The sequence below is a fragment of the Maylandia zebra genome, linkage group LG10 (assembly GCF_041146795.1).
Source record: "Maylandia zebra isolate NMK-2024a linkage group LG10, Mzebra_GT3a, whole genome shotgun sequence".
Taxonomy (NCBI): domain Eukaryota; kingdom Metazoa; phylum Chordata; class Actinopteri; order Cichliformes; family Cichlidae; genus Maylandia; species Maylandia zebra.
This window is the reverse complement of record NC_135176.1, coordinates 23,553,748-23,560,755: the sequence shown is the minus strand read 5'-3', so window position 1 is coordinate 23,560,755 and position 7,008 is coordinate 23,553,748. Positions and strand designations below refer to the sequence as shown.

Sequence of the window (7,008 nt, the reverse complement as noted above, 5' to 3'; positions counted from 1 at the left end):
TTTTTGGTTCTTGCAAATTTGACCACAGTCCTCCTTCATAAACCTTACCAGGCCGCCGCACCATGGGCCTAGACAGAGAAAATGTTAGCACCTTGTAAGTGGAAAAACAAAACGAAATTTGGTTTTATTGGCTCACTGATGTGAAGACAGGCAGTCAAAAGAGTACCTCAGTATAGCAAGAATGCTCAGATCAAAACGTACTGAGTAGACTACAAAAGAGTGTTGGTCGTGCTCGATGCACCTTTTCTTTAGATTTGACCTCTGTAATTGAATTTGAACAAAGATAATCCATGTTGTCCAGCCTGCCATGTAATTACAACAGCTTATGATCTCTCTGGATAGTTTCCAGGGAGAGGATGTGTCAGCTTATGCTCCGTTTGAATAAAGCAGTCAATAACTCATCAACAGTGGCGAGTGAATGAGTGAACACAGCAGCATGTTCTTTCTTACAGACACTCCCTACTCACAAATTATACACTGCCTCACACACACACGTGCGCACACACAACTAGATACATGGGAGAGGCTTCAAAATGCTCAAGCACGTATGCAGCTACTGCATTGCACGTACACAGGAAACATGAATAATCTCAGAACTATTATTATTATTAAAAACAACTAGTGGCTACTTGATCCACAGACACTAGCTCATACTCAAAAGAGTACTACACAGCAATGTGTGCTGTGTAGTACAAAAGAGTCACAACCAAAGGAGAAAAAAATGTTCTATTGATTTTTAATTTAAATTTACATGAAAATGACACAAAAAGTCTCTAAAAGCTGCTTCAAACAAAGTTCTTTACACACAAGTTCTTTAAATGACATTTAGAAGGTAAATAATGATTTTATTCAACGCTGAAATACGTTAAATGTGTTATCTTTGTTATTCATTTGTGTGAAGAATGACAACATGTTCTCTTACTGTTCTGCATATATTCACACTTCCTTCATCACCATTTTTAATATGTAAACTGTTTTCTCTTTTTTTTTTTAAATACATTTTTATGACTTGTAGCTCCATTTACGTTAGTTTTGAAAAATGACACGGAAGAAAACTGATAATTGCTTTTGCTTTTTATTGGAATAACTGTGCTAAATGTCACTAAATTGTAGACCTCTGATCAGACAAAAACACACGATTTAAGACGAGGAAACTGTTAGCTTTCAAAATATATGAATTCATCACATAAGTATTCAAGAAATTAACTGCACCACTGATCATCACTGATCCCTATTAGCCCAGTAAATTTATTCAGTAATTTATCACTGACATTATATGTTATGTTGATAAAATGTTTATATCTTATACCTTTATATAGTGGGTATTAGAACACTGCCATGCTCTTTGTTAAATCCAGAACTGAATTCAAAATCCTGCTCCTCACATACAAGGTCTTCAATAATCCAGCCCCATCTTATCTTAATGATCTTGTAGTACCATATCACCCCATTAGAGCACGTCACTCTCCCACTGCAGGCTTACTTGTTGTTCCAAGAGGATTTAAAAGTAGATTCGGAGTCAGAGCCTTCAGTTTTCAGGCCCCTCTTCTATGGAACCAGCTTCCAGTTTGGATTTGGGAGACAGACACTATCTCTATTTTAAGATTAGGCTTAAAGTCTATTTTTTGTTAAAACTCCTTTCTCACTAACTATGTGTAATAGACCTCTCTGCATTGAATCATACTTGTTATTAATCTCTGGCTCTCTTCCACAGCATGTCTTTTATCCTGTCTTCCTTCTCTCTCCCCAACCAGTTACAGCAGATGGCCGCCCCTCCCTGAGCCTGGTTCTGCTGGTTTGTTTCCGTTAAAAGGGAGTTTTTCCTTCCCACTGTTGCCAAAGTGCTTGCTCAAGGGGGTCATATGATTGTTGGGCTCTGTATGTATTATTGTAGGGTCTACCTAACAATATAAAGCTCCTTGAGGAGACTGCTGTTGTGATTTGGCGCTATATAAATAAAACTGAATTGAATTGAATTGAATTAAAACTGATAAATCTTCTTGGCTTGATAGAAACTGATTTAAACACAGCTTTGAGATGCACACGGGACTGCTCTGAATCCTTTTACAGAAGCAACTAAATCTATATACATGTATATGGTATGGTTTTGTTCTGTCCTGAGACCCCTCTGTTCTCACATTGTCATGCTAGGGAAGCCCAACAGCAATAAGAACCATGTACAGAAGAGTGAAGGCACCAGTGACAACTTATATGGCTCTAAGTTACACATATCTGAAAAGATAAGGCTAGGGTGAAATTTTGGTGCAAAAGAACTGACGATGCACAACAGTTGCAGGCACCTTAAACTCCTAATCCCAAAAGCTTGGATACTGTGTAAAATTTGAATGCAATGATTTGAAAATGTTATAAAAAACATACTTAGAATAGAACTTAGAAAACACATGAAATGTTTAAATTGAGAAAATATATTGTTTTAAGAAAAGACTAGCTTGTTTTGATCAACACATCCCAAAAGAGTTGGGACAGGGCCGGTGTTTCGCACTCTTCTTGTAACATTCTGTCAACATCAGTTATGTGTTTTTAATATTTTCTTTTACAAAACTGAAGCTCTACCGCACAGAGGAAGAACACAAATCAGGTTTTGAAATTCATTAATAATCTCATCCTTTGAGATTATGTCTCCAGTGAGCAACATTAAATTTGAATCATTTTCAAAAACAGAGGCATTTTTATTTTATTCAATCTTTTTCTTTTTAAATTTCCCCTCCTTTCACAACAAAGACTAAATACAGGTGTCATTTGCGTTGTCTAGGGGATGAATGATGAATGCAGTTCAGTTGCTATCCAATTTTCCTCCTCCGTTGGCTTCTTCGGGCATTTAACGGTTTGACTGAGTGATGTATGTCCTGAGTGTGTCACACCAATTCCTGCTGCTGCTCACAGGATTTTCAAGACAAGGAAATGCTGCAAAAACATGGTGAGAGCAATTTGTTTATCAAAAGGCAAAGGCGACGGGGAAAAACAATTCACCGCTTGTCAGAAATGAAGTCGTAAATATTGTAAGACACAATCATAGACAGACTGATGTAACCCTGTCAATGTGTGCATAACCTTTACAACCAGAGATTTTATGGTATGTTTACCAAATTGCTTAATAATAATATAATATATTATAAATATAATAATAATGCTGTGTTCCTGCTTAAAAGGAAATGTGTCAACTTTTCACTGTCATAAAGCATAAAATGAAAAGAACACACTGTTTACTCAGAGGTTGTGTAGAGTTGATACTTTATTCTGTTATTTACCTCTAGCAGCTTTCTGTATCTCAGTCACACTGGATGACCATGGAACGACAAAGAAGCATTATTTACTATATTTTTAATTACTCTACATTTTCTCACAGATATTGAAACTCTTTAACTTGCACTATTGACCTACTATGAGCCAATATAATATTTTTAAATGCAGACTAACCACATTGTGCAATTACTTTCAGACAAAATACAAACATTGATGCAAACTTTGGTGTAGCTCTAATTCAAAATGAGTATTACTTTAAAAAAAAGAAGAAGAAGAAGAAGAATTTGTCTTACTGTCATAATGTATTTATGTTTTCACTGTGGGTATGAATAATTTGTAAAATATTATAATTTTATTTACATGTTATAGAATCGCCAAATGTTTTGAAAAAATAATTCTGTAATGAATACATTGTAAACATTAATTTTTTTTAAAACAATTACTGCATATTGCGTTCTCTTTGAACTGTCACTTGTATTAGTATCATCCTTGATTGGTATTTTCTAAACTACATTTAAAATAATATACATAACATATTTTAAAGTATTATCACTTAGCAGCCTGTAGCAACAATATGCCTCACAGCTTGCTATGAATGTCAAATCTTTCTCTTGCAAATCCGACAGTCACTAATTCAGACCTTTTTTTTAAATTGTTTTCCTCTCTGGATTTATACCCACAGCCACTTTATTTGTACATATGTTGAACTCCTCATTAACATAAATGTCTAGTCAACCAATCACATGGAAGAAACTGAGTGCATTTAGTCATCTAGACAGGTCAAGATCTACATCAGAATTTAAGTGGCTTTTCATGGCATGGTTGTTAGTGCCAAATGAGCTGGGATTTTCCAATGTAGAATAAAGCCATAGAAAGATAACAGTAACTAACCACTCATTACAACCAACCATTTCTGAATGTACAACATGTCAAAACTTGAAGCAGTCTCGATTTCATTGCACACTAGTGTCAGCATTTCCCTGCCCTACTACCAACTGAACATGATTTAAATTCCTAATCTTACCTGAGTATTGTTGCTGACCATATCTATCCCTTTATAACCACACTGTACCCATCTTCTGATGGCTGCTTCCAGCAGGATAACACGCCATGTCTCAAAAGCTCAAATAATCTCAAACTGGTTTCTTTAACATAACAATGGCTTCACTGTACTCATTGGTCTCCACAGTAACCAGATCTCAATTCAACAGAGCACCTTTGGAATGTGGTCGAATGGAAGATTCACAGCATGGATACGCAGCCCCTGTTAGGGGAGATGAAAGAAAAACTGTGAATATATAAAAAATTACATGTGCAATTATAATTAAAATATAATCCCATTATAAAGGACAGCATTTTACCTGATCAACAGAAGAACTGAAAACAGTCAATTATAATGTGTTAAAGTGGAGACATTGCAATAATCTTTACTTCATTTTTATCTTTAATTTTAATCTTTATCTTTAAAATCGTGAATACGTTTGAAACAAACACAGTCACTTGGTTACATACCATGCACTGTCCATGAAAGCTACTTGCACAGTAGCTCGCTCTATATTGAATTCAATATTCAATTCAATCAATGAAAGCCATTGAAGAATTCATACAAAGGCCACTAATTACAATTAGCCTACAACAATAACTATTATACTGCAGGCCAATACTGTCAGCGCTAACAATAGTTAATGAGTGACATGTACAGAAGTGGACAAAAGATGTTTTTAGTCAAAAGACATAAATTAACAATGAACCACACCACACTAAGAACAAGATGGATTGATTGTGGTAGATTTTTTTCCCCCCAATCAGAAGACTCCTGTGAGGGCTTCAGGGCAGATCTTTTGGATTAACACATCTCAAGTTTAAGGAAGCTGTCTTATTCTTATTGTTATCACTTCCACACAAGCTCAACCTTAATTGGACAGTGCTATAAAACTCTGAATTTTGACTGTACAAATTTAGATACCAATGCTAAGTCTCTTGCGGCATACAAGGCACAGAGCTACTTCCTTCATGCATTTTAAGTATGTGTTGTCAGAAGGCAAAAATCAGAATTTTAACATTTTTGGGGTAGGTTTACATTCTAAATAGAGAGATTGGTTGAAATCTGTCAACAGCAACAAGATTGAGAGGTCCCAGGGACAACCCACAGTCTGTGTCCAAATCCTATGTACCACCGCCAGAACTCAGAATCCCCTCCGATTAAGCCTAGCCAACTGACAGATTTCAGTCTTCTGTCACTTTCCCTCCCTTCATCCTTTTTTGCCATTTTTCATTCACTTTCCATTCCTCTGATCTTTTACTGTCCCTTTAATAATATTTGCTTGTTTTTCAGCTTTCGTTTTTTTTTTAAATATACCTGCTTCTCACATGGTGGCATAGTGGCATCCCCAAGCAGAAGATGTGGACATTACAAGAAGAGTGAGGGGGGTGAGCTTGGTGGGTCGATCTGAACTTGCACACAGCAAGCCTCACTTGGTGCCAGGGCCTTGCTGGATGCCAAGTTTTCTGTGTGACTGTGTGTATATGGACTCTTGGCAATCATTGTTAGCCAAAAGCCAAAGTCTGCCTCTGTGCAGACTTCTGCATGAATCTCTTCAGGGGCTCGCAACCTTTTTTTGGCAGATGAGCCCACATTGATGGCGAGAAATTACAACAACTTATAAATGATTTAAAGACTGCACTTTAATACTATCTTGGACATATTCTGTTTCTTTTCCAGCTGCAGTTACTCTTGTTATGTAATAACTATAATGATTACTTCTCAAGCATCACATTTACATAATGACCTATGACACAAAAGAGACCACATTAAAAAGGAGGAGGAAATAAAATACAAAAATTAAAAATCACAAAATCAAAGACGAAGAGTACAAAACATAAATATAAAAATAAATATAAAAATAACAAATCACAACAGAGCCATATTCACTCCAGCTACGTATTTGTCCTGCCCATTTTCAGCACAATAGGCTGTTAAACACAGCACTTAATTTGAAAGGTCAAATTGAAAGAAGGGAGAGATAAGGATTTGGTGTACCAATGAGTACATAAAGCGCCACCATAAAGCATTACCAGTATTTTAGGTAATGTTTCTGTCTTCTTCACTGCCCTCTTACACTGTCTCCCTCGTCACTTCATCGCTCTACTCTCTGTCACACAAGCACCCTCAACCACAAGTACAAACACACTCCAGAGGAGCCAAGGTCAACACTCACTCACAGATGTACATCTGTAGATGGCAGGTGATCTGAAAACCAGTGACACAGACTGGAAGATTTGAGGCGACTGGTATAAAAATCAACAAAGCTGCAGTGGTTAATCTTTGCTTTGATCATAAACAGTGCAGCCACACTGTTTGGATTTTCTTTTCTTTTCAGTACAGATGCTTATTATAGAAAAAATTGCAGCTTCTAAGATTAGAGCTGAGTGAATGGAGTAAATTGAATGAAATCTCTGTGGCTTCATAAGTTTTCATACCTTCCCCACTGTGGATGAAAACACTTCCAGTATCAGAAAAACGTATAATACACTGTAGCATTTCCACATAAAACCAACCTGCTACACTACAGCAAAAATAGAGCTGGCAGTATGGCAAGGTTCGTTACCTTATATATTGCAGAGTCTTCTGCACCCAGTCTTCAAACACATGATCTATCTGTGGCCTTTTAAGAGGAAATGTCAAATCAGCGCCTATGATGAGGTCTGGACGAGAACAACCAATGGGGCATCACTTTTACGTGG

The 7,008-nt window shown here is 36.6% G+C and overlaps 1 long non-coding RNA gene across 1 annotated transcript in view; it reads right to left on the bottom strand.

Annotated features, from left to right (window-relative positions):
• Window positions 1–2,581: 2,581 nt before the first annotated feature.
• LOC143420866 (uncharacterized) overlaps window positions 2,582–7,008 on the bottom strand; it is a 74,715-nt gene continuing 70,288 nt past the window's right edge. The window contains exons 2-4 of the long non-coding RNA XR_013100621.1: window positions 4,289–4,528; window positions 3,270–3,298; window positions 2,582–2,925 (exon numbers count right to left, since the gene is read on the bottom strand). This is a non-coding gene — a long non-coding RNA (uncharacterized LOC143420866). The remainder of the gene's footprint in view (window positions 2,926–3,269; window positions 3,299–4,288; window positions 4,529–7,008) is intronic.